The sequence below is a fragment of the Rana temporaria genome, chromosome 2 (assembly GCF_905171775.1).
Source record: "Rana temporaria chromosome 2, aRanTem1.1, whole genome shotgun sequence".
NCBI classification, from domain to species: domain Eukaryota; kingdom Metazoa; phylum Chordata; class Amphibia; order Anura; family Ranidae; genus Rana; species Rana temporaria.
The window spans coordinates 523,338,945-523,366,240 of record NC_053490.1 but is presented as its reverse complement, the minus strand read 5'-3'; the positions used below and the strand labels follow the sequence as shown (position 1 = coordinate 523,366,240).

The window sequence follows — 27,296 nt, the reverse complement described above, 5'->3', positions numbered from 1 at the left end:
GAGCAGTAATTCTAGTCCTAGACCTCCTCTGTAACTCCAACCTGGTAACCGTAAAAAATCTTTAGAGCGTCGCCTATGGAGATTTTTAGGTACCGTAGTTAAGCGCCATTCCACAAGTGCGTGCAATTATAAACAGTGACATGTTTGGTATCTATTTACTTGGCGTAACTTCATCTTTCATACCCATCCTGGGTGGGCGTCATATGACGTCCTGGGCTTTATGAGGGGATATCTGAATGATGGGTGCAGCTAGAGGCATCATTCAGATATCATTCTTTTGTGCCGGCGATTCTGTGCACCATTAGAACAATCATAGCGGCAGTACCACCGCTTGATCGTTCTTATAGGTGGTGGGAGGGGATAGCCCCCCCCCCCCCTCCCGCCACCATCCAGTGCTTCCCGGGCTCTCCCGTGCCATTGGGGCCCCGGAGACTGAATCGTCAGGCGCAGGATGGGAAGCATAGAGATGACTGGTAACCAGATGGTCATCTCTATGGCCGTCCGAGGCCCGGGCGCGATGTGATGACGTCACACCCGAGTTCTCAGAAGTAAACAAAGCCGCGATTGCGGCTAGCAAGCAAGAGATCGGTGAAATTTTTTTTTTCACGATCTCATTTTTTCCAGCCTGGAGGAGAGATGTGGGGTCTTATTGACCCCGCCTCTCTCCATAAAGTGGACCTGTCACACACCTTTCCTATTACAAGGGATGTTACATTCCTTGTAATAGGAATAAAAGTGACAAAAAAATTAAAAAAGTCAAATAAAAAAAAAAATAAAAAAAATTTTTTAAAATGCCCCTGTCCCCGGTAGCTCGCGCTCAGAAGCGAACGCACACGTAAGTCCCGCCCCCATATGAAAAGCCATTCAAACCACATGTGAGGTATCGCCGCGTGCGTTAGAGCGCGTGCAACAATTCTAGCACTAGACCTCCTCTGTAACTCTAAACTGGTAACCTGTAAACATTTTCAAAGCGTCGCCTATGGAGATTTTAGAGGTGCCGAAGTTTGGCGCCATTCCATGAGTGTGCGCAATTTTAAAACGTGACTTATTGGGTATCTATTTACTCGGCGTAACATCATCTTTCATATTTTACAAAGAAATTGGGCTAATTTTACTGTTTTGTTATTTTTTTTATTCATGAAACCATTTTTTTTTTTTTTTTTTAAAAAGGCGTTTGAAAAATTATTGCGCAAATACCGTGCAAGATAAAAAGTTGCTATGCCCGCCATTTTATTCCCTAGGGTGTCTGCTAAAAAAAACAACATATATAATGTTTGGCGGTTCTGAGTAATTTTCTAGCAAAAGAATGATGATTTGTACATGAAGGAGAGAAGTGCCAGAATAGGCCCGGTATGGAGGTGGGTATAAAAGCCCGGTATTGAAGGGGTTAAAGTATAAAGGAAGCCAAAACGTTTTGTTTTAGTTTTGGACGGAAAACCGGTCAGGTTTTTATTGCTGTCTGTGTTCCCTTTTAAGTGGAGCTCCGACCAAAAGGGGAAGCTCCAGTTGTTTGCACCCTTCCCAACCCCCCAACTGCCACATTTGTCACTTCTGGGTAAGAATCGGCGATCTACGTGCGATTCCGCCCCTCCTTCCCTTTACCGCCTTCTGTGCCACACACCGGTCACAGGTCGGGGTGCCGGCAGTGTGGGATCCCTGGACAGGTAAGTGTCCTTGACCTCCGGAATATCCCCCCCCCCCCTCGCCTCCCCCTTCATGATCGGGCCATTTTCTGCGATACGGCACTGCGTTACTTTAACTAGCAATTGCGCAATCGTGCGACGATGTACGCAAATAAAATTTCATGTACTTTCTTTCCCATATATAGAGCTTTCTTTTGGTGGTCTCTGCTTTTTTTATTACTTTCTGTTAAAAAAAACATATCCCCCAAAAAAAAGTAAAAATCGCATTTCTTCATAAATTGTAGCCAAATGGATTCTGCTGCTTTTTTTTTTTTTGTTTACGCAAACGTTCTAGTGTCTGCAACTATGGTATTTATTTCTGGATTTTTTTTTTTTATACTAGTAATGGTAGCGATTAGGGCCGAAACAACGAATCGATTAATCGACAACTAATCGATTATGAAATTAATCGATTACAATTTTCATAATCGATTAATCGGCCAGTAACATAATGGGGTTAAAAAAAAACTAAAATTAGCCCTTTATAGTACAAAAAAGCAAATTGCTACTGTAAATATTACTTTCACTGTCCCACAGTAAATAAATGAACTTCTTACAGTTTATTTGCTCTTTTTGTACTTATTTTTGTTTTTTTAACCCCCATTATGTTACTAAACCTCTCAGGCCGGGGTCACACCTCTGTTTTTTGGTGCTTTTTGCAGAAACACACTCCAGTTCATTTCCATGTTTTCCTATGGGACACATTCACATCCATGATTTTTTTTCAGCTGCTGCGTATTTGGAAAGGGCCAGGACTTTTTAATACAAAAAACTGTGCTTTTTTTTTTGGTTCAATATACTTCAAAGGAGAAGCTGCAGAAAAGCATGTAATGTGTTTTTGCGGCAATTTGTGTTTTGTAATCTGCCCAACAACAAATTGGCCCCAAAAAAAAAACAACATATATATATATATATATATATATATATATATATATATATATATATATATATAATTTTTTTAAGGCTATTATCCGATTAAACGAAACAATAATCGGGCAACTAATCGATTATGAAAATAATCGTTAGTTGCAGCCCTAGTAGCGATTGGCGGCCTATAGCGGGGCTTCAATGTTGCGGCGAACAATCGAACACTAACTGACACTTTTGAAACTTTGTGGGAACCAGTGGCACGAATACAGTGATCAATGCTAAAAAATATGCACTGTTACTTATTAACCAGTTCCCGACCCCCGCATGTAAATGTACGTCCACAATATGGCACGTACAGGCACATGGGCGTACATGTACGTCCTTGCCTTCTAGCGGGTGGGGGGTCCGATCGGGACCCCCCACCGCTACATGCGGCGGTCGGGTTCCCTCGGGGAGCGATCCGGGACGACGGCGCAGCTATTCGTTTATAGCCGCTCCGTCGCGATCGCTCCCCGGAGCTGAAGAACGGGGAGAGTCGTATGTAAACACGGCTTCCCCGTGCTTCACTGTGGCGGCGCATCGATCGAGTGATCCGTTTTATAGGGGAGACTCGATCGATGACGTCAGTCCTACAGCCACACCCCCCTACAGTTGTAAACACACACTAGATGCACCCTAACTCCTACAGCGCCACCTGTGGTTAACTCCCAAACTGCAACTGTCATTTTCACAATAAACAATGCAATTTAAATGCATTTTTTGCTGTGAAAATGACAATGGTCCCAAAAATGTGTCAAAATTGTCCGAAGTGTCCGCCATAATGTCGCAGTCACGAAAAAAAAACGCTGATCGCCGCCATTAGTAGTAAAAAAAAAAATAATTAATAAAAATGCAATAAAACTATCCCCTATTTTGTAAACGCTATAAATTTTGCGCAAACCAATCGATAAACGCTTATTGCGATTTTTTTTACTAGGTTGAAGAATACGTATCGGCCTAAACTGAGGGAAAAAAATGTTTTTATATATGTTTTTGGGGGATATTTATTATAACAAAAAGTAAAAAATATTGCATTTTTTTCAAAATTGTCGCTTTATTTTTGTTTATAGCGCAAAAAATAAAAACCGCAGAGGTGATCAAATACCACCAAAAGAAAGCTCTATTTGTGGGGGGAAAATAGGACGCCAATTTTGTTTGGGGGCCACGTCGCATGACCGCGCAATTGTCTCTTAAAGCGATGCAGTCCCGAACTGTAAAAACACCTTGGGTCTTTAGGCAGCAATATGGTCCGGGGCTTAAGTGGTTAAAGTGGAAGTTCACCCGTAAATGTTAATTTTTAACATTAGATTGAGGCTCATTTTGTCTAGGGGAATCGGGTGTTTTTTTTTAAAACGAATCAGTACTCTGGGGTATGGGCTGCGGGACTGGGCGTTCCTTTTTGATTGACAGGCTTCCGACGGTCGCATTTAAATTGTTTCTGCCCGCAATTTCAAAGCGCTGAGGTGCGAGTGAAAAAATCACGGAACGCACATTTGAGATGGCATTTGTTTGAAGGGCACCTAAAAATTGCGGTGCAGTTTTGCCACAATCGTCGTGCGATAAAAAGCAGCAACCCGCATCGCGTGAAGCTTGTTGCCCAAAAAAAAAGTTCAGGGGCTACTTTTGGGCGACAAGCTTCACGTGATGCGATCGCAGCGCGATCATGGCAGAACCGCAGCAGGATTTTAGGTGCCATTCTTACGAATGCCATCTCAAATATGCATTCTGCGATTTGTAATTCACACCTCAGCCACTGCCCGCAATTCAAAGCGCTGGAGGTGAGAACGCAGCCTCACGGCCCATTCAAACCAGATGCAGTGGGATGCGTTTTTGAACACATTACCACTGCATAGACCGTCCTAAATCCAGCCAATGAGCACAGTTCACACCATTGCATTGAAGCAGGCTTCATTAATGTAAACACATGTAACTTCTACTCAATGCAACCCTGGGGGTGGAAGAAGGAAAAAACAAGTTTGGCTCCTCTGAACACCTGTCCTTCCCCATGCCAAATATGCTTAGAAAAAAAACAAACACACTGCAAACACATGTAATTGCATGTCAAACGCATCTAAAATGTGCACAACGCAGAAACTTTTAAAAGAGACGTACAGGTTTTTTTTTTCTTAGAGCTGCTGAGTGTGGAGAAGGAAAGGAGGAACGGCGGGCGGTCAGTGTAAAATATCGGCCAAATTTTGATAATAAATCTGCCGATGCCGATTTATCAAAAATAGGCAAATAATCAGCCGATATAATCGGTTGACCTCTAGCGGGGGTTAAAACCGCCACCGCTAGCGACCGAATATCGCGGTAAATACGACGGTATATCGGCGCTAAAAATCGGGCCACTATACCGCCACCGCACCTCCCCTGCCCCGTGTGAAAGGGGCCTTAGTAAAAGCATCACATACAGTACACCGGTTAGCCAGACGGTTAACCCTTTGATCGCCCTAGATGTTTAACCCCTTCCCAGCCGGTGTCATTAAAGCGGGAGTTCACCCGGAAAAAAAAAATTTAACATTAGATTGAGGCTCATTTTGTGAAGGGGAATCGTCTAGTTTTTTTAAAAACAAAGCAGTACTTACCATTTTAGAGAGCGATCTTCTCCGCCGCTTCCGGGTATGGTCTTCAGCACTGGGCGTTCCTATTTGATTGACAAGCTTCCGACGATCGCATACATCGCGTCACGAGTAGCCGAAAGAAGCCGAATGTCGGTGTGGCTCTATACGGCGCCTGCGCACCGACGTTCGGCTACTTTCGGAAAATCGTGACGCAATGTATGCCTCATAGTAGTGACCGTTGGTATTACAAGTTAAACAGCAATTCTAATGTAATTTTTCACTATTTTTCACTGCCATCTTCTTCCCTCTAATTAAAACCCCCAAACATTATATATATTTTTTATTCTAACACCCTAGAGAATAAAATGGCGATCGTTGCAATACTTTCTGTCACGCCGTATTTGCGCAGCGGTCTTACAAGCGCACTTTTTTGAGAAAAAATTACACTTTTTTTAATTAAAAAATAAAACACCAGTAAAGCTATCCCATTTTTTTTTTTAATACTGTGAAAGATAATGCTACACCGAGTAAATTAATACCCAACATGTCACGCTTCAAAATTGCGTCCGCTCGTGGAATGCCGACAAACTTTTACCCTTTAAAATCTCCATAGGCGACGTTTAAAAAATTCTACAGGTTGCATGTTTTGAGTTACAGAGGAGGTCTAGTGCTAGAATTATTGCTCTCGCTCTAACGATTGCGGCGATACCTCACATGTGTCACGTGAGTGTTCGCTTCTGCGCGCAAGCTCGTCGGGACGGGGTGCGTTTTCTGGCTCCTAACTTTTTTAGCTGGCTCCTAGATTCCAAGCAAATTTGTCAAACCCTGCCTCATGGTAGTTTGGCAACAACTGGAGGGCCACCAGTGTGAGACGCCTGTGCTAAAGTAAACGTGATGACGTCACCCCCAAGACAAATGAGGAAAGCAAGATTGGAACGCTGACCACTCTGCAAACTCGGCAGCGGTAGGATAGTGTTGTCAGCCTTCAACAGGAAATAAGACACTGGCAGGATCAACAGAAATGCTTAGAAATGATGAGACTAATAATGGTAGCATGTGTTTTTTTTTGTATTTATTTCATAAAAAAAAAAAAATAATAATAAAAATTTCCAGGCATTCCGCTTCAATGTGGGTAAGGGTTACCTTCCTTTTTCAAACTGGAGTCCGCTGTGATCTTCTTTTTGCCCTTCCATCAGTTTTTAATTACTTTTCGTCGTTACTAAAGTGATAGGGCTGGATTCGGTAAGAAGTTACGTTGGCGTATCTCTTGATACGCCACGTAACTTCTAGGATGCGCCGGCGTATCTTTTTTCGGAATTTGGCTAAGATCCGACTGGCGTAAGTCTCTTACGCCGTCGTATCTTAGTTGCATATTTACGCTGGCCGCTAGGTGGCGCTTCCGCTGATTTCGGCGTAGAATATGCAAATGAGCAAGATACGCCGATTCAGAAACGTACGTGCGCCCGGCGGATTTTTTCACGTCGTTTACGTAAGGCTTTTTCCGGCGTAAGGTTACTCCTGCTATATGAGGCAGATCCAATGTTAAGTATGGACGTCGGGACAGCGTCGAATTTTGCGTCGTTTGCGTAAGTCGTTCGCGCATAGGGCTTTGCGTAAATTACGTTCACGTCGAAAGCATTGACTATTTGCAACGTGATTAGGAGCATGCGCACTGGGATACGTTCAGACGGCGCATGCGCCGTTCGTTAGAGACGTCATTTACGTGGAGTCATGTTTTATTTACATAAAACACGCCCACCTCTTCACAATTTGAATTTGGCGCGCTTACGCCGGCAGATTTACACTACGCTGCCGTAACTTAGGGCGCAGGTTCTTTGTCAATTCAGCCCCTGCCTCACTAAGTTACGGCGGCGTAGCGTATATGAGATACGCTACGCCCGCACAAAGTTACGGCGGGCTTTCTGAATCTAGCCCAAAGTATTTAGCTAGAAGACGGGATCTCTCCGAATCTTCCTCCCCTACTCCTGTATTAGGATTATTGTCCTGTCACAGAAGTCCTAATTAGGCTTGAGGTCAAACATCTAGGCAGCTCATTGGTCGGAATATGACATCAGAGTCCTTAGATTTACTGCACAATCACAGAAAGGTGCAGAGGGAGTGCCGTGTTTTATATTCCAGAATTCAGAGTGATAATGTAATAAAACAAAACTGTCACTGACCAAAAGCAATGAAGGAAAGCTCACCGGTAATAGCGGTTCTTCAGGTGTCTGGGCGTCTACTGATTGCGACCGGAGGGCCTTAAAGTGCTTGTAGAGGGAGGCTTCAGGTCTTTTTACCTTCATGCATTCTCTATGCAAGAAGATAAAAAAAATAGTGATGCACCAAAATTTTTGCCAAAAATAGGGTTTTCAGCATTGTGCCGAAAGGAAAAAAAAAAAGTGCTGATAATGGCTGCTGAAAAACGCCATTGGACGACTGCTCTGTCTATCAAAGGAGGTGGGACTTTCTTTTAAAGAGGCTGCATGTAAAAGGGAGATGCTCCTGTAGGTAATCTTTGGCGCTCGTGGGTGCTGCATTCCTGGCAATGGTGGGTGCTGCATTCCTGCCAATGGTGGGGCTGCATTCATGGCAATAATGGGTCTGCAGGTGGGCACTTGTGAGGCTGCAGGTGGGCACTGACCCTTATTTTGCTTCACGGTAATTTTATTTAAAATATAATAAAAAAAATCCTGGAACTTCGCTCTTACAGTGAAGGTGTGTGTTATACGGTATATCCAAATAACACGCCCGAGCTCATCTCTTTACTTACACACAGCCAACAAAGGCAAGAGATGAACTCTCAGCGCAGGGCCACAAAAGATGTATATGCCTTGGAGAGGACAGGGTGGAGGCGGGACGGCGTCGTACACACACAGGAGAATTTCCGGTTTACGGGCGGCATTTGTAATAGGAAGTCCCGTCTCCCGTGCTGCAATTGGACGACTGTTCTGTCTACCAAAGGAGGCGGGACTTTCTATTAAAGAGGCCGCCATGTAAACAGAAGATTCTCCTGTAGGAAATCTTTGGTGCTTGTGAGTGCATTCCTGGCAATGGCGGGTGCTGCATTCCTGGCAATGGCGGGTGCTGCATTCCTGGCAATGGCGGGTGCTGCATTCCTGGCAATGGCGGGTGCTGCATTTCTGGCAATGGCGGGTGCTGCATTTCTGGCAATGGCGGGTGCTGCATTTCTGGCAATGGCGGGTGCTGCATTCCTGGCAATGGCGGGTGCTGCATTCCTAGCAATGGTGAGGCTACATTCATGGCAATCGTGGGTCTGCAGATGGGCACTGACCCTTATTTTGCTGAACAGTTATTTTTTTTAAATAAAAAAAAATCCTGAAACTTCGCTTAAAGTGAAGGTGCGTGTTCTACGCCAATAAATACGGTATATCCAAATAATACGCCCAATCTCATCTCTTAACTTGCACACAGCCAACAAAGGCAAGAGCATTCTTGTTGGGCAGTGTATTAGTTGCTCGGAAGAACACCCTTGGAGCGAATTTTAATGGTTCAAAGAATGTCGGGCAAAATGGTCGGCCCTCACGCATGTTCACTTCATCAAATCCGACCCTCTTTGAAAAAAGTTTGGACACCCCTGGATTAGAGTCTTGTGTTTAAACTGACTCTGTGAAAACAATCTACCTGCTTGGTGTTTTTCTTCGGCTATTTTGTTTGCTAAACCCATAAAAGCTTTCAGGTCGCGTATCTGCTAAACATCTACAAGTCTTCGATAATTCACACTATAGGTGTTTCCAGGTTTCAGCAGCGCCCTCCGAAGTTCTTTACGCTTTTAGCATGGTTGCCGTGCTTTGTGGGTGGGATTCGCAGTCAACAGGTTGGTTTGTGCCCCGGAGCTGATGTTTTGTGTAAGGTAACTACAACTGTCCTCGTAACCACAGTTCTGCTTCTATCCGTTCCTGATTGGCAGGCTTTCAGGGAACTCCGTTCATTTACTATGTGCACAATAGTTATACGTGCTCAACTTGTTCTTTCAGTGATTTTTTGCTTTATTTGTTTCTGCTGGTGTTGGAACAACTTTACCAACATCCAAGAAAAACACTGGTCTGTGTTCCTACCTCCACAATGACCGCCTAGCTCCGGCCAATGTTTAGCTTTGGAAAGAATAGGGTAAGGGATAGATCCTCTGCCAAGTCTTATATGCATAAACACTCACCGGCCCCCTTGTTGGGTACACCTTGCTAGTACCGGGTTGGACCACCTTTTGCCTTCAGAACTCCCTTCATTCTTCGTGGCATAGATTCTACAAGGTGTTAGATACATTCCTCAGAGATTTTGGTCCATATTAACCACCACATCCCAAAGGGTCTCTATTGGAAGAGATGTGGTGAGTGTAGGGCCGAAACAACTAATTGATTAATCGACAACTAATCGATTACAATTTTCATAATCGATTAATCGGCCAGTAACATATTGGGGTTAAAAAAACTAAAATTAGCCCTTTATAGTACAAAAAAAGCAAATAAAAATTAACCCCTTACGGTAGCAATTATTTGCTCTTTTTGTACTTTATTTTTGTTTTTTGTTTTTAACCCCCATTATGTTACTAAACATCTCAGGGCTAGGTCACATCTCTGGGGTAGATTCAGAGAGAATTTACACCGGCGTATCTATTGATACGCCGCGTAAATTCAAATCTGTGCCGGCGTATCTTCTTTCTGTATTCAGAAAGCTTGATACGCCAACATTAGCCTAAGATACGACTGGCATAAGTCTCTTACGCCGTCGTATTCTCACGCTGGCCGCTAGGTGGCGCTCCCGTCGTTTTCGGCATAGAATATGCAAATTACCTAGTTACGCCGATTCACAAACGTACGTGCGCCCAACGGTAGTTTTTTACGTTGTTTGCGTAAGTCGTTTTCGGCGTAACGTTGCTCCTGCTATTAGGTGGCGCAGCCAATGTTAAGTATGGACGTCGTGCCCGCTTCGAAATTTTAATTGTTTGCGTAAGTCGTTCGCTAATAGGGCTGGACTTAATTTACATTCACGTCGAAACCAATGACGTCCTTGCAACGTCATTTGAAGCAATGCACACTGGGATATGTACACGGACGGCGCATGCGCCGCTCGTAAATCACGTCAGGTCATCACATATTAGCATAAAACACACCCCCCTTCCACATTTGAATTACGCGGGCTTACGCCGGCCCCATTTACGCTACGCCGCTGCAACTTACAGAGCAAGTGCTTTGTGAATACTGCACTTGCTCCTGTAAGTTTCGTCGGCGTAGCGTAAATACAATACGCTGCGCCGCCGTAACTAGGCGCGCAGGTACCTGAATCTGCCCCTCTGTGTTTTGGTGCTTTTTGCAGAAACGCACTACAGTTCATGTACATGTTTTCCTATGGGACACGTTCACATCCATGATTTTTTTTCAGCTGCTGCGTATTTGGAAAGGGCGAGGATTTTTTAACTCAAAACGGTGCTATTTATTTATTTATTTATTTTTTTTGCTTTAATATACTTCAATGGAGGAGCTGCAGAAAAGCATGTAATGTGCTTTTGCGGCAATTTGTGTTTTGTAATCTGCCCAACAACAAATTGGCCCAAAAAATGTTTAAAATTGTTTTTTTTTTTTTTAAAGGCTATTATCCGATTAATCGAAACAATAATCGGCCAAATAATCGATTATGAAAATAATCGTTAGTTGCAGCCCTAGGTGAGTGTGGAGGCCATTATATAATTTTTGTTTATAGCGCAAAAAATAAAAACCGCAGAGGTGATCAAATACCACCAAAACAAAGCTCTATGTGTGGGGGGAAAAAAAGGACACCAATTTTGTCACGTTGCACGACCGCGCAATTGTTAAACAGATGCAGTGCCAAATCGCAAAAAGGGCCCTGTTCTTTGACCAGCGAAATGGTCCGGGGCTTAAGTGGTTAAACTTTTAAGCAAAAAGTTCCTAGGAAAAGCCTGGTCTTGAAGTGGTCAGTTAAACGCTATACCTTTGTGTAATTTGGCGTGCATCATCGGTTCTGTAGTACTAGTAAGCGGTTTCGACAGAACACAAGCTGCTTCTGATTGCCAAGTGTGTGCCGCCATATTGCTTATCCCAGGGCGGGTAAACTCTGAGCTTGTTGGACAATGAACACCTTCAGGCCTTTGTCCTTTTTTGTATGTTTGTCTTGGGAGTTTTCTTGTGAACATCGGCCCGCTGTGTGATGGGTTTCACTACCTCCCATTTATTAATGGGATATTTTTTGGTTTATGGGAGATTATATGCATATATATGCCTGGCCACGCCGTATGGTAATAATGTTAAGGATATAGATCGTCGGTAATCCTGTGAGAAACCTGGCCAGTTCAGACTGATCGTTCAAAAGATATCCATCCGAGCTAGGGGTGCACCGGATCAAAAAACTTGCGGTTCAGATCGTTCCTCTGATCAGGAGTCACGGATCAGATCATTTTTCGGATCGTCAAAAAAATAAAATCTCCCCCACTGTAATATCCACATCTCCCCCCACCAACTATAGTACCCCCTCGGTGCAGACACCCCCCCTCCTCTCAGTACAGTGACCCCCCCTCCTCTCAGTACAGTGACCCCCCCTCCTCTCAGTACAGTGACCCCCCCCCCTCTCAGTACAGTGACCCCCCCTCCTCTCAGTACAGTGACCCCCCCTCCTCTCAGTACAGTGACCCCCCCTCCTCTCAGTACAGTGACCCCCCCTCCTCTCAGTACAGTGACCCCCCCTCCTCTCAGTACAGTGACCCCCCCTCCTCTCAGTACAGTGACCCCCCTTCTCTCAGTACAGTGACCCCCCCTCCTCTCAGTACAGAGACCCACCCCTCCAGGTAGTACCGACAGACACTCCCCGAGCGGTGTTTCCCACGACTGCGGGCTCCTCCTCTGTGGGTGTAAACAGAGGAGGGCCGCCGCCGGGTGTACCAAGATGGCCGCGGCTCCGGAGCTAAGCCGAAGCCGCGGCCTTTCCTAGCGTTGTGGTCGCGGCCCTGGAGGTAGGCAGAAGCCGCGGCCAAAACATTAGGAAAGGCTGCGGCTTCGGCCTAGCTCCGGAGCCGCTGCCGTAACATTAGGAAAGGCTGCGGCTTCGGCCTAGCGCCGGAGCCGTGGCAATCCGCGGATCACAGTGTGTTCCAATCCGAAGGGGGTGACCCGTTCGGATCACGGATCAACTGTGATCCGTTGCACCCCTAATCAGAGCGATCAATAGATGAAGATAAAGGCGGCTGAAATATGCTAATCCCAAAGTCCGATGCCTTGTACACACCATCGTTTTTCCTGACGTTCAAAAGGCCCTCGTTTTTCACGATGCGATTCCTCTCCAGCCTGACTTGCATACGCACTTTCATGCAAAAAGAAAGTCCGACCAAAGCGCAGTGACGTACACCAGGGTTTGACAAATTTGCTTGGAATCTAGGAGCCAGAAAACGCACACCGTCCCGACGAGCTTGCGCGCAGAAGCGAACACATACGTGAGTAGCGCCCGCATATGTAAACGGTATTCAAACCACACACCTAAAGGTATCGCAGCGATTGGTAGAGCGAGAGCAATAATTCTAGCCCTAGACCTCCTCTGTAACTCAAAACATGCAACCTGTAGATTTTTTTTTAAATGTCGCCTATGAAGATTTTAAAGGGTAAAAGTTTGTCGCCATTCCACGAGCGGACGCAATTTTGAAGCGTGACATGTTGGGTATCAATTTACTCGGCGTAACATTATCTTTCACAATATAAAAAACAATTGTGATAACTTTACTGTTGTCTTATTTTTTTTATTAAAAAAAGTGTATTTTTTCCCCAAAAAAAGTGCGCTTGTAAGACCGCTGCGCAAATACGGTGTGACAGAAAGTATTGCAACGATCACCATTTTATTCTCTAGGGTGTTAGAAACTTTTTTTTTTTATAATTTTATTTTTTGATTTTTTTTAGAGCTGGACTCCGGGGAAGTTACAAAACTACCCTTGCAGTGGCAGGCAATTGGTACCCCAAAATGCTTATTTTCGGTGATCCGTTCATTGGTCGCCCTCTGACGTCATCACGTACAATGCAGCTCCAGCAGTCTTGCATTATGAAACTGTTAAGGGCCCACCTCCCTCTATAATATAAGGGAGTTAGGGGGTTTAGAAGGCCATAGTGTTTTCCCTTTTTTATTTTTCCCTTCCTTGTGTGTGACTGCTTACCACCTTCCTGCCCAGGCCAATTTTCAGCGCTGTCACACTCTAAATGACAATTGCATGGTCACGCAGTGCTATACCCAAACAAAATGTTCATCCTCTTTAAGTGGCGTTTAACCACTTCAGCCCCCGGAAGATTTGGCTGCTCAATGACCAGACCATTTTTTTACGATACAACTGACAACTGTGCGGGTCGTGCGACATTGTACACAAAAATTTACACCTTTTTTTTTTTTTTTTTTCACAAACAGAGCTTTCTTTTGGTGGTATTTGATCGCCTCTACAGTTTTTTTTTTTTTTTTTTTTTTGCGCTATAAACAAAAAAAGAGCGACAATTTAGAAAAAAAAAACACTATTTTGTACTTTTTTTGCTATAATAAATATCCCCAATTTAAAATATATATATATATATATATATATATATATATATATATATATATATATATATATATATATATATATATATATATATATATATATATATATATATATATATATATATATATATATTTTTTTTTCCCTCAGTTTAGGCCGATACATATTCTTTTACACGTTTTTTGGTAGTAAAAATCGCAATAAACGTATATTGATTGGTTTGCGCAAAAGTTATAGCGTCTACAAAATAGGGGAAAGATTTATGGCATTTTTATTATTAATAATAAATATATTGTATATATATATATATATATATATATATATATATATATATATATATATACTGGTAATGGTGGTGATCAGCGAATTTTATCAGGACTGCGACATTATAGCGGACTTATTGGACACCTTCTTTGACACAATTTTGGGACCACTGACAAATATACAGCAATCAGTGCTATAAAAATGCACTGATTGCTGTGTAAATGTCACTGGCAGGGAAAGGGGTTAACACTAGGGGGCGATCAAGGGGTTAACTGTGTTCCCTAGTGTGTGTTCTAACTGTAAGTGGAGGGGACGAGATGACAGATTGTTGTTCCTAGCTATTAGGAACACACGATCTGTCTCTCCTCACAGAACAGGGATTTGTGTGTGTTACACACACACACGTCCCTGTTTTGACTCTTGTGCCTGCAATCGTGCATGGCCAGCGGTCATCGCATCGGCACCCCCGCAGTGGGCACACACGCATCCCCCCCCCCCCTGCGCTTACCGACGTACAAAGCCAATGGTTCGCATGAACTTGTCGACCTGCTGCAGTGTAATGATGGTGGCTGGTCGGCAAGTTGTTAATCACCACTGGGTTTTCTATTTTTACGATGTGTTTTTCTTAGTTTCTGTTTCTAAATTGTAAATAAGTAATTTTTCACTTTTACTGATGTGCTCTGATGAGGCGGCACTGATAAGGAGGCGCTAGTATGCAGCACTGATAAGTGGCACTTATGGGCACCACAGATGGGCTGCACTTGATGAGCATTGATTGGCATCACTGCTGGGCACTGTTGGGGCTGCACTGATAATCGACGCCCTGATTATCTGTGGAAGTGCAGTCGCTGTGAATCTAAGGGGAAGATCTGAAATGAGGGGAAGCTCTGCTGGTTTTATCATCCAATCGTGTGCAAGCTAAAGTTCTGTTTTTTATTTTCCTTGCATGTCCCCCTCTGATCTACAGCGACTGCACTTTCAGTGCAATTTCAAGGGCACTTTGCACTTGTAGGGCCAGATTCACATAGAGCTACGACGGTGTATCTCCTGATACGCCGTTTTATCTCTGAGTTGTGCCGGTCGTATCTATGCGACTGATTCATAGAATCAGTTACGCATAGATATCCCTAAGATCCGACAGGTGTAACTGTGTTACACCGTCGGATCTTAGGCTGCAATTCCAGGCCGGCCGCTAGGTGGCGCTTCCATATCATTTACGCGACAATTGTGCTAATGAGCAGTTACGCCGATTCCGAAATGAACGACCGCCCGGCGTGTTTTTTTTATGACGTTTGCGTTCGGCTTTTTCCGGCGTATAGTTACCCCTGGGTCTGAGGCGCAGCCAATGTTAAGTATGGCCTTCGTTCCCGCGTCGAATTTTGAAATTTTACGTCGTTTGCGTAAGTCGATTCACAAAAGCGCTGGACGCAAGTTACACTCACGCCGAAACCAATGACGTCCTAGCGACGTCATTGGGAGCAATGCACGCCGGGAAAATTTGCTGATGGCGCATGCGCAGTTAAATCGGTGCGGGGACGCGCCTGATTTAAATGCTACACTCCCCCTAGCCGCGGAATTTGAATTCCGCCGGGGGATTTACGAAACGCCGCAAGTTTTGAGGTAAGTGCTTTGTGTATAAACCACTTGCCTCAAAAACTTGCGGCGGCGGATCTTAAATCACATAGGTTACGCGGATCTAAAGATCCGCTAACCTATGTGAATCTAGCCCGTAGTTTGCACTTGTAGTGCAAAGTGCATTTACCTTTCATAAATAACCCCCAATGTGTCAGAACGGGAAGTGGGAGTAGAATTCTTTCCCCCCCCCCCCCAATAGGGGATATAGGGAGCAATAGGAACTTTAAACATGTTCTAACACTTGCCCACTCTATCAAACAAAATTGGCCTTCAACCCTTTTGCGGCTGCCATAACCGGCACAGCAGTAAACACCTGGCAGGGTTCTTATCCTTCCTCCCTCTATCCGAAACTAGGGAGTCCTATTTGGTTTTGCATCCATTTTAAAGTCCTAACTGTTGATCATTCCCCTCCTTGTACGTTTAATGACTCTTTGCTTTGTCTCGGTTCTTTTTCCCTTGCAGCATCCTCTTCTGGGGTTACACACAGGAAGTCTGCGCACACACACACATAAGATAAGTGTAGTATTTTAGTCTCACCATCTTCTCTACTAAACGGGGGTGACGCTGTCAGAAGGAAACCACAGTCAGGGGGTTAGGCTCGGCCTGTACAGAGACACACCATGTAGGTGTGAGAGAAACCGTCACTTACCGGAATGGAACACCGACAGTCACTTTTGGTTCCAAATGACTTGTAATTTTTAGATTTGTATATCCTCTATTTTAGCCAGAAGTGAGTTTTCGATGTTGGCTGATTGTGTTATTTAGGTTACACACCACCTTCTTGTCCTTGCGTTTTTACTAGGGATGCGCCGAAAAATAACTGCAAAAAATTGTGTGAAAATGGGGCGGGGGCCCCTGGTGCCACCCATTGCGTGGGGGTCATCAGTCCTCCCCTCCCACAGTCCGGCGATCTCCGCGTGTCACGGAGCTGAATTGCCCCGGGTCGCAGTAAAAATGTCCCGCCTCCTGTGACAGACGGCACACTGATCCAATGGTGGAACATTGCATCGGTGTGCCATGATTACAGGAGGCGGGACATTGTTACTCCTATCCGCGCAATTCAGCTCCGTGACACGCGGAGATCGCCGCTCGGACTGGTGAAGGCGGCATCTGATGGGGCGCTGGTGAAGGCGGCATCTGATGGGGCGCTGGTGAAGGCGGCATCTGATGGGGCGCTGGTGAAGGCGGCATCTGATGGGGTGCTGGTGAAGGCGGCATCTGATGGGGCGCTGGTGAAGGCGGCATCTGATGGGGCGCTGGTGAAGGCGGCATCTGATGGGGCGCTGGTGAAGGCGGCATCTGATGGGCTGCTGGTGAAGGCGGCATCTGATGGGGCGCTGGTGAAGGCGGCATCTGATGGGGCGCTGGTGAAGGCGGCATCTGATGGGGCTGCTGGTGAAGGCGGCATCTGATGGGGCTGCTGGTGAAGGCGGCATCTGATGGGGCTGCTGGTGAAGGCGGCATCTGATGGGGCTGCTGGTGAAGGCGGCATCTGATGGGGCTGCTGGTGAAGGCGGCATCTGATGGGGCTGCTGGTGAAGGCGGCATCTGATGGGGCTGCTGGTGAAGGCGGCATCTGATGGGGCTGCTGGTGAAGGCGGCATCTGATGGGGCTGCTGGTGAAGGCGGCATCTGATGGGGCTGCTGGTGAAGGCGGCATCTGATGGGGCTGCTGGTGAAGGCGGCATCTGATGGGGCTGCTGGTGAAGGCGGCATCTGATGGGGCTGCTGGTGAAGGCGGCGTCTGATGGGGCTGCTGGTGAAGGCGGCGTCTGATGGGGCTGCTGGTGAAGGCGGCGTCTGATGGGGCTGCTGGTGAAGGCGGCGTCTGATGGGGCGCTGGTGAAGGCGGCGTCTGATGGGGCGCTGGTGAAGGCTGCATTGATCTCTTGTATCATGTCTACAGTCTCTGACCATCTCCTGTATCATGTCTGCTAGAGGTGCACCAAATGGAAATTTTGCTAATACGATTAGCATTGTGTTTAAGTAAGAAATTGCAGACATGCTACAAGAGATGGTTAGAGACTGGGGACGTGCTACAAGAGATGGTTAGAGACTGGGGACGCGCTGCAAGAGATGGGTTGGAGACTGGGGACGCGCTGCAAGAGATGGGTTGGAGACTGGGGACACGCTACAAGAGATGGGTTGGAGACTGGGGACACGCTACAAGAGATGGGTTGGAGACTGGGGACGCGCTGCAAGAGATGGGTTGGAGACTGGGGACACGCTACAAGAGATGGGTTGGAGACTGGGGACGCGCTGCAAGAGATGGGTTGGAGACTGGGGACGCGCTGCAAGAGATGGGTTGGAGACTGGGGACGCGCTACAGGAGACGGGTTGGAGACTGGGGACACGCTACAAGAGATGGGTTGGAGACTGGGGACGCGCTACAAGAGATGGTTAGAGACTGGGGACGCGCTGCAAGAGATGGTTAGAGACTGGGGACATGGGGCCTTCTTGATTGGCCCCACCGGGTTGTTGTAACTCCCTGCACTAAAGTGAAAATGCTGACAGTCAGAAGCCGCATTGACACCGTAGGAGGTAGGAACTATTGACTAATAGGTGGAGGGGAAGCAGAGGGCCGGAGAGCCTGTGCACATTTTTATTTTGCAAATAAAGTTCATTTAAAAAAAAAACAAAAACGGTGTCTATTTCTCTATTGATGTGCCTTTCTATACAGGGTTTGGTTTTACTTTTAATGGTATCAAAGTCTTGTGGGGTTTAGCTTTGTCCCTGTGTGGTGTCTCTCTCCTTTCTTTCTTTCTTTCTTTCTTTCTTTCTTTCTTTCTTTCTTTCTTTCTTTCTTTCTTTCTTTCTTTCTCTCTCTCTCGATCTCTCTCGATCTCTCGATCTCTCGATCTCTCTCTCGATCTCTCTCTCTCTCTCTCTCTATCTCTCTCTCTCGATCTCTCTCGATCTCTCTCGATCTCTCTCTCGATCTCGATCTCTCTCTCGATCTCAATCTCTCGATCTCGATCTCTCTCTCGATCTCAATCTCTCTCTCGATCTCGATCTCTCTCTCTCGATCTCAATCTCTCTCTCGATCTCGATCTCTCTCTCTCTCTCTCTCTCTCTCTCTCCATCTCTCTCTCGATCTCTCGATCTCTCTCTCGATCTCTCTCTCTCTCTCTCTCTCTCTCGATCTCTCTCTCTCTTTCCCTATCTATCTCGATCTCTCTCTCTCTCGATCTCTCTCTCTCGATCTCTCTCTCTCTCTCTCTCTCTCTCTCTCTCTCTCTCTCTCTCTCTCTATCTCTCTCGATCTCTCTCTCTCTCTCTCTCTCTCTCTCTCTCTCTCTCTCTCTCTCTCTCTCGATCTCGATCTCTCTCTCGATCTCTCTCTCGATCTCTCTCTCGATCTCGATCTCTCTCTCTCTCTCTCTCTCGATCTCTCTCTCTCTCTCTCGATCTCTCGATCTCTCTCTCTCTCTCGATCTCTCTCTCTCTCTCTCTCTCTCGATCTCTCGATCTCTCTCTCTCTCTCGATCTCTCTCTCTCTCTCTCTCTCTCTATCTCTCTCTCTCGATCTCTCTCTCTCGATCTCTCTCTCTCTCTCTCTCTCTCTCGATCTCTCTCTCGATCTCTCTCTCGATCTCGATCTCTCTCTCGATCTCTCTCTCGATCTCTCTCTCGATCTCGATCTCTCGATCTCGATCTCGATCTCGATCTCGATCTCGATCTCGATCTCTCTCTCTCTCTCTCTCGATCTCTCTCTCTCTCTCTCGATCTCTCGATCTCTCTCTCTCTCTCGATCTCTCTCTCTATCTATCTCGATCTCTCTCTCTCTCGATCTCTCTCTCTCTCTCGATCTCTCTCTCTCTCTCTCTCTCTCTCTCTCTCGATCTCTCTCTCTCTCTCTCGATCTCTCTCTCTCTCTCTCTCTCGATCTCTCTCGATCTCTCTCTCTCTCTCGATCTCTCTCTCTCTCTCTCTCTCTCGATCTCTCTCTCTCTCTCTCTCTCTCTCTCTCGATCTCTCTCTCTCTCTCGATCTCTCTCTCTCTCTCTCGATCTCTCTCTCGATCTCTCGATCTCTCGATCTCGATCTCGATCTCGATCTCGATCTCGATCTCGATCTCGATCTCGATCTCGATCTCTCTCTCGATCTCGATCTCTCTCTCGATCTCGATCTCTCTCTCGATCTCGATCTCTCTCTCGATCTCTCTCTCTCTCTCGATCTCTCTCTCTCTCTCTCGATCTCTCTCTCTCTCTCTCTCGATCTCTCTCTCTCTCTCTCTCTCTCGATCTCTCGATCTCTCGATCTCTCTCTCTCGATCTCTCTCTCTCGATCTCTCTCTCTCTCGATCTCTCTCTCTCTCGATCTCTCTCTCTCTCTCGATCTCTCTCTCTCTCGATCTCTCTCTCTCTCGATCTCTCTCTCTCTCGATCTCTCTCTCTCTCTCTCTCTCTCTCGATCTCTATCGTAGGACAAACCAAAGCCAAGATTTCTGACTTTTATTACAAACTTAGTTTTCCGAATATCTAAGCCAAATTTTACATCTTTATGCCGAAATCCGCTCCAGGATTTAGTTGTCCTCATTGGATTCAGCAGTTGCTGTTTAACAGTATTATACGTTTTTTATTTTTCATGCGTCGTTGTTGTTTCTGAATTTGTGGCCCTGTGGTGTGCCTGAGTTGCGACTCGTCGTCGTTTCTTGTATGCATGAGAGAGGAAGTGAGCGGCGCTCACACGGCCGTCCTGTCCTGCTTCCTCCTCCTTTTATCACACATAAAACCCCCTTAAGCAACCAGCATGAAGATCTATGACAGTGACGTCACTGACGTGGCCTTTTCGTATTTATATCACTTTCATTTTACCCCAAGCAGATATAGAAGGACACAAATGAATCGGGCTTTGTATTCAATAATGTAGTCAGTCGAGGTGCAGTGCTTGTATATGCTAAAGTAGAGCATGCTGTTAGGAGGGGAGAGCAGAGTGATGGAGAGATGAGCAGCTGCTACTTTCACTGTCCTGTCACACCCGAGTGTGTCACTGAAACGCAGCAGAGAAAAATCAGGACTTGATGGACAGGAACACAAATCCTTTCACAGGTAAAAACAGCAAGGATCTTTATTTGATCATTCACACCTTTGTGTTGTAAAATGTGTCTCCCCCCCCATAGGAGGATATTGCTCCCCCCCCCATAGGAGGATATTGCCCCCCCCCCCCATAGGAGAATATTGCTCCCCCCCCGTAAGAGGATATTGCTCCCCCCCCCCCATAGGAGAATATTGCTCCCCCCCCCGTAAGAGGATATTGCTCCCCCCCCCCCATAAGAGGATATTGCTCCCCCCCCATAAGAGGATATTGCTCCCCCCCCATAAAAGGATATTGCTCCCCCCCTCCATAAGAGGATATTGCTCCCCCCTCCATAAGAGGATATTGCTCCCCCCTCCATAAGAGGATATTGCTCCCCCCTCCATAAGAGGATATTGCTCCCCCCTCCATAAGAGGATATTGCCCCCCCCTCCATAAGAGGATATTGCTCCCCCCTCCATAAGAGGATATTGCTCCCCCCTCCATAAGAGGATATTGCTCCCCCCTCCATAAGAGGATATTGCTCCCCCCTCCATAAGAGGATATTGCTCCCCCCTCCATAAGAGGATATTGCTCCCCCCCCCATAAGAGGATATTGCTCCCCCCCCCCATAAAAGGATATTGCTCCCCCCCCCATAAGAGGATATTTCTCCCCCCCATAAGAGGATATTTCTCCCCCCCCCATAAGAGGATATTGCTCCCCCCCCCATAAGAGGATATTGCTCCCCCCCCAATAAGAGGATATTGCTCCCCCCCCCCATAAGAGGATATTTCTCCCCCCCCCCATAAGAGGATATTGCTCCCCCCCCATAAGAGGATATTGCCCCCCCCCCCCCATAAGAGGATATTGCTCCCCCCCCATAAGAGGATATTGCTCCCCCCCCATAAGAGGATATTGCTCCCCCCCCATAAGAGGGTATTGCTCCCCCCCCCATAAGAGGGTATTGCTTCCCCCCCCCATAAGAGGGTATTGCTTCCCCCCCATAAGAGGGTATTGCTTCCCCCCCCATAAGAGGGTATTGCTTCCCCCCCCATAAGAGGGTATTGCTTCCCCCCCCATAAGAGGGTATTGCTTCCCCCCCCATAAGAGGGTATTGCTTCCCCCCCCATAAGAGGGTATTGCTTCCCCCCCCCAATAAGAGGGTGTTGCCCCCCCATAAGAGGGTGTTGCCCCCCCATAAGAGGGTGTTGCCCCCCCATAAGAGGGTGTTGCCCCCCCATAAGAGGGTATTGCCCCCCCCCCATAAGAGGGTATTGCCCCCCCCCATAAGAGGGTATTGCTCCCCCCCATAAGAGGATATTGCCCCCCCCCCCAATAAGAGGATTTTGCTCCCCCCCCCCATAAGAGGATTTTGCTCCCCCCCCCCCATAAGAGGATATTTCTCCTCCCCCTCCCCCCATAAGAGGATATTCCCCCCCCCCCCCCCCATAAGAGGATATTTCTCCTCCCCCTCCCCCCATAAGAGGATATCCCCCCTCCCCCTCCCCCCATAAGAGGATATCCCCCCCCCCCCAATAAGAGGATATTTCTCTCCCCCCCCCCCCATAAGAGGATAATACTCCCACCCATGTTTAAAGCCTTTGGAAATGTTTTCGTACCCGTCTCCTGACTTGTGCCTGTCTACAACTTTGTCACGGTGATAGCACCTTGCCACCCATAGTTGATTGTTTGCTTCAGTTGCGCTACCAGGGACTGAAATGCTCCGGAAAAGCTCTTTTCATTCTGAGCTAATCAAAATGATCACAGTTGAAAGTCAAATGGATTTGTGGGCCATTGAGAAATGATTAGCTATACCTGATTGAGTTTACAAGTCATTTTAGGGGGGGGGGGGGGGTGTTCCTTTGAACTCAGTGATTCTGTTTAATTAATTAAATACAGCTAGATGAAACAAAAAATGTTTGTCTGCAAAACAATAAAATGCGATTATTTTAGAGGGGGTAATTCTTTTATATACCCACTGTACATTCTCGGCATGCTGGGAACGGTAACGCCTCGTACACATGGTCGGGTTTCCCGTGGGGGAAAACTGCGAGGAAAGCTTTTGTCCGGGAATCCCGGGTGTGTGTATGCTCCTCGCAGTTTTTCCGACGGGAAAATTGCCCAAAATACGCCGGACAAAAAAAAAAAAGAGAACCTGCCCTCCTTTTTTTTTTTTTTTGCCAGGATTCCCCACTGACTTTTTCCTGGCAGTTTTTCAATGGAAAAACTGCAATGGAGCATGCACACGGTCGGGATTCCCGACCAAAGCTCTCATCTGAGTTTCTCACCTCTCGTGTGTATGGGGGAAAAGTTACCGAGCAGGTTCTCGGTCCCCCCCCCCCCGAGATTTCCGACAGATCTTTTTTTTCCGTCGGGAATCCCGGTCATGTGTACGAGGCATCACTGTCACACTTTGCTTGGGCGCACTCATGACCACCATCAAGAGGCTGGTGTCATACCTGATAACATGGGCAGCACCATGGCAGTTGCAGATCAGAGGCCAAGATGGCAGCTTGCTTGGCTGAAAAGAAGAAGAGGGTTTAGTTCCGCTTTAGGGCAGCAGCAAGTCCTGTTTTGCGATGGAGCCAGAATACAGGTTACTGGAGCCTCTGAGCTTGTTATAAAAAGATAATTACTGTTCATGAGTTATTAATGTTTACTCCTCGCCAACGGTGGTAATTACTCCATGAAGGAATAATACTTGGCTTATTTTTTTCTTGGCACTCTGTTAAAGAGAAATGCTCAGGTAGTATTTATTTATCATTTTATATTATCCAAGTCCTCGGGATATCTTGCAAAGCTTTACAGGGAATGCAGAGCCGTCCATTTAAGTTTTTCCCTTTTATAATAAATGGCCCGCCTCCTGGAACTGCAATTTAGCATGCACATGTGAGATTTGGGGGGAGGAATAAAACTGCGGCTCAACCAGAGGGTTATAGATTTTTAGCTGGATTCAGATAGCTTTACGTCGGAGTATCAGTCGAAATTTGAAATTTTTTACGTCGTTTGCGTAAGTCGTCCGTGAATGGGGCTGGACGTAATTTTCGTTCACGTCGAAACCAATACGTCCTTGCGGCGTACTTTGGAGCAATGCACACTGGGATATGTACACGGACGGCACATGCGGCGTTCGTAAAAAAAACGTCAATCGCGTCGGGTCACCAATCATTTCCATAAAACACGCCCCCCTCATGCTCATTTGAATTAGGCGCGCTTACGCCGGCCCCATTTACGCTACGCCGCCGTAACTTAGGAGGCAAGTGCTTTGTGAATACAGCACTTGCCTCTCTGACTTACGGCGGCGTAGCGTAAATACGATACGCTACGCCGCCTGAAAGATGCGCCGCCCTACCTAAAATCTAGCTATTTAATTGTATATGCACATGCGGGGCGGTTGTGGATAGTGGGATGTGAGGTTAGAACCCCTGACATGCTTTATTACACTCATTGCAGCATGTGCCAGTGGTTTTGCCAAACGGGAAGTAAGGGAAAAACTTAAATGGGCACAGTGATGAAAGTTTTTTACCAGACAGGAAGTAAGGGAAAATCTCCACCTGTCAGGGTGATAATTGCTTTATCAGACAGGAAGTAAAGGAAGACCTCCAATTGTCAGGTGGAGATTTCCCCTTATTTCCTGTCTAGGACAACTATTATCACCCTGACAATTGGAGGTCTCCCTTTACTTCCTGTCTGGTAAAACAATTATCACCCTTATAAGTGGAGATTTACCCATACTTTGTTTGGAAAATAGAATTATCACCCTGATAGGTGGAGTTTTCCCCTTATTTCCTGTCTAGGACAACTATTATTGCCCTATCAGGGTGATAATTGTATTTTCCAAACAAAGTATGGGTAAATCTCCACTTATCAGGGTGATAATTGTTTTACCAGACAGGAAGTAAAGTGAGACCTCCAATTGTCAGGGTGATGATGGTTTTACCAAACAGGAAGTGTGGGTAAATCTCCACCTTATCAGGGTGATACATGTTTTACTAGATATGAAGTGAAGGAAGACCCCCACCTGTCGGGGTGATAATTGTTTAACCAGATGGGAAGTGAGGGAAAATCTCCACCTGTCCTGTAAAACAATTATCATTGATAAAGGAAGTAAGGAAAAAATCTCCACCTGTCAGGGTGATAATTGCTTTATCAGACAGGAAGTGAAGGAAGACCCCCCCCCCCCCACCTGTCATGATAATTGTTTTACCAGACACAGGGGGAGATTCAGATAGAGATACGCCATCGTATCTCTGAGATCGGATCTATGCGATTCATAAGAATCATTGACGCATAGATCTCCCTTAGATCCGACAAGTGTAAGTGACTTACACCGTCGGATCTTAGGCTGCAATCTCCCGCCGGCCGCTAGGTGGCGCTTCCATTTGTATACGCGACGAATATGCAAATGAGGAGATCCGCCGATTTAGAAACGAACGCCCGCCGCTTTTTTTTTACGTCGATTGCGTTCGGCTTTTTCCGGCGTATACTTACCCCTGCTATGTGAGGCGTATCCTTTGTTAAGTATGGCCGTCGTTCCTGGGCCGAGTTTTGAATTTTTATGTCGTTTGCGTAAGTCGATTCAGAATACGGCCAGACGCAAGTTACGCTCACACCGAAACCACTGACGTTCTAGCGACGTCATTGGGAGCAATGCACGCCGGGAAAATTAGCGGGCGGCGCATGCGCATTTAAATCGGCGCGGGGACGCGCCTGATTTAAATACTACACTCCCCCCTAGCCGCGGAATTTGAATTCCGCCGGGGGATTTACGATCCGGAGGCGCAAGTTTAGAGATAAGTGCTTTTTGAATACTGCACTAGCCTCTCAAAATTACACCGGCAGATCGTAAATCAGATAGATTACGCGGATCTAAAGATCCGCGTAATCTACCTGAATCTACCCCAAGAAGTAAGAAAAACATCTTCTCCTGTCTGGTAAAACAATTATCATTGTGAAAGGAAGTAAGGGAAAAATCTCCTTTCACAAATATAATTTGTTTTACCAGACAGGAATTAAGGAAGACTTCCAATTGTCAGGGTGATAATTGTTTCACCAAACAGGAAGTATGGGTAACTCTCCACCTATCAGGGTGATAATTGTTTTACTAGACAGGAAGTAAGAGAAAAATCTTCTCCTTTCACAATGATGACTGTCTTACCAGGCGGGATGTTTATCCCTCACTTCCTGTTACTGTTGAGTAAAGTGCTCCAACATCCAAAGTGGCCCATAGATGATTAGATGTCTTCCACATAGAGGTATTCTACAGTTTTGGGAGAAAAAAATGCCCATATCTTGCCCTCTGTGCAATAATGCCAACAAGGCAGAATAATGCCTTGTACACAAGATCGGAATTTCTGATGAAAAAATTCTGTCAGACTTTTTTCATCGGATATTCCGACCGTGTGTGCCCCATCGGAAATTCCGACGGACTTAGAAAGAGAACATGTTCTCTTTTTTTTCTGATGAAAAAAAATCGGAAATTCCGTTCATCTGTATGGAACTCCGACGGAGAAGAAAAATCACACATGCTCAGAATCAGGTTGACGCATGCTCGGAAGCATTGAACTTAATTTTTCTCGGCTCGTCGTAGTGTTGTACGTCACCGCGTTTTGGATGGTCGGAATTTGGTGTGACCGTGTGTATGCAAGACAGCTTGAACGGAATTCCGTCCAGAAGAATCAGTTGGCGTTTATCCGGACAGAAATTTTGATTGTGTGTACAAGGCATGAGACTTAGGCCCCTTTCAGACGTCCGCTCCGCCTGTCCGTTTTTACAAGTCCGTTAACGGACTTGTAATACATACCTATGGGATCGCGTCCGTTAGCGGATGGAGCATCCGCTAGCGTCCGCGTCCGTCGGGATCCGGTTTTCGGATGGAAGAAACCCCTATTTTTCTTCCGTCCGGCGGAACGGAACTGATGCAGACGGACAGACGGTCCGTCTGCATCCGGTTCCCCATAGGGCAGAGCGGAGCTGAGACAGGGCGGTCCCTGCACTGTGTGCGGGGACCGCCCTATCCGCCGACAGCTCAGCGGGAATCCCCGCTGAGCCGACGGAGACACACGGAGCGGACCCAGAAACGGTCCGCTCCGTGTGAAAGAGCCCTTAGCTGTAGGATCCGTAATCAAAGGAGAATCGGTGGCAGAATCACTGAGTTGTTTTTGTATATGCATTTCATTTTATTTTGGCAAGCTTATTCATTTATTTTTTATTTTTTTAAACTCCTTGTAACATCCCTTTGTGAGCTCCCAAACCTCTCCTGTTTCCTCCTCACTTCCTGTTTGGAACAAGCAGTGCACATTATTAAATTAACACTAACTAGTAGAAATCGACCGATATATCGGCCGATATTTGGCCATTTTGGAGAAATCGGCCGCTTTTTATCCAAATTAGGCCGATTTTTTACATGGCCGCTAGCGGTGCCACGGATCCGGAGCTAGGTCGAAGCCGCGGCCTTTCCTGATGCTGTGACCGCGGATTGGGCCTAGCTCCGGAGCCGCGGCCATCTTGGTACACCCAGCGCGGCGGCCCTCCTCTCTGTTTACGCCCACAGAGGAGGAGGGGCCCACGCTCGTGGGACACACACCACTCTCTGGTGTCTGTAGCGGGGGGAGGGTGCCTATACTGGAGGGAGAGGGGGTCTGTTTTTTTTTTTTTTTTTTTGCACCAGTGCCACGTGCCAATTAGTGCCACTT

At 46.4% G+C, this 27,296-nt stretch overlaps 1 protein-coding gene and 1 pseudogene across 5 annotated transcripts in view; one reads left to right on the top strand and one right to left on the bottom strand.

Annotated features, from left to right (window-relative positions):
* TMEM39A (transmembrane protein 39A) overlaps positions 1-27,296 on the top strand; it is a 100,955-nt gene that overhangs the window by 7,787 nt on the left and 65,872 nt on the right. The gene's annotated exons all lie outside the window — the stretch shown is intronic.
* LOC120928382 lies at positions 18,684-19,727 on the bottom strand (annotated as a pseudogene).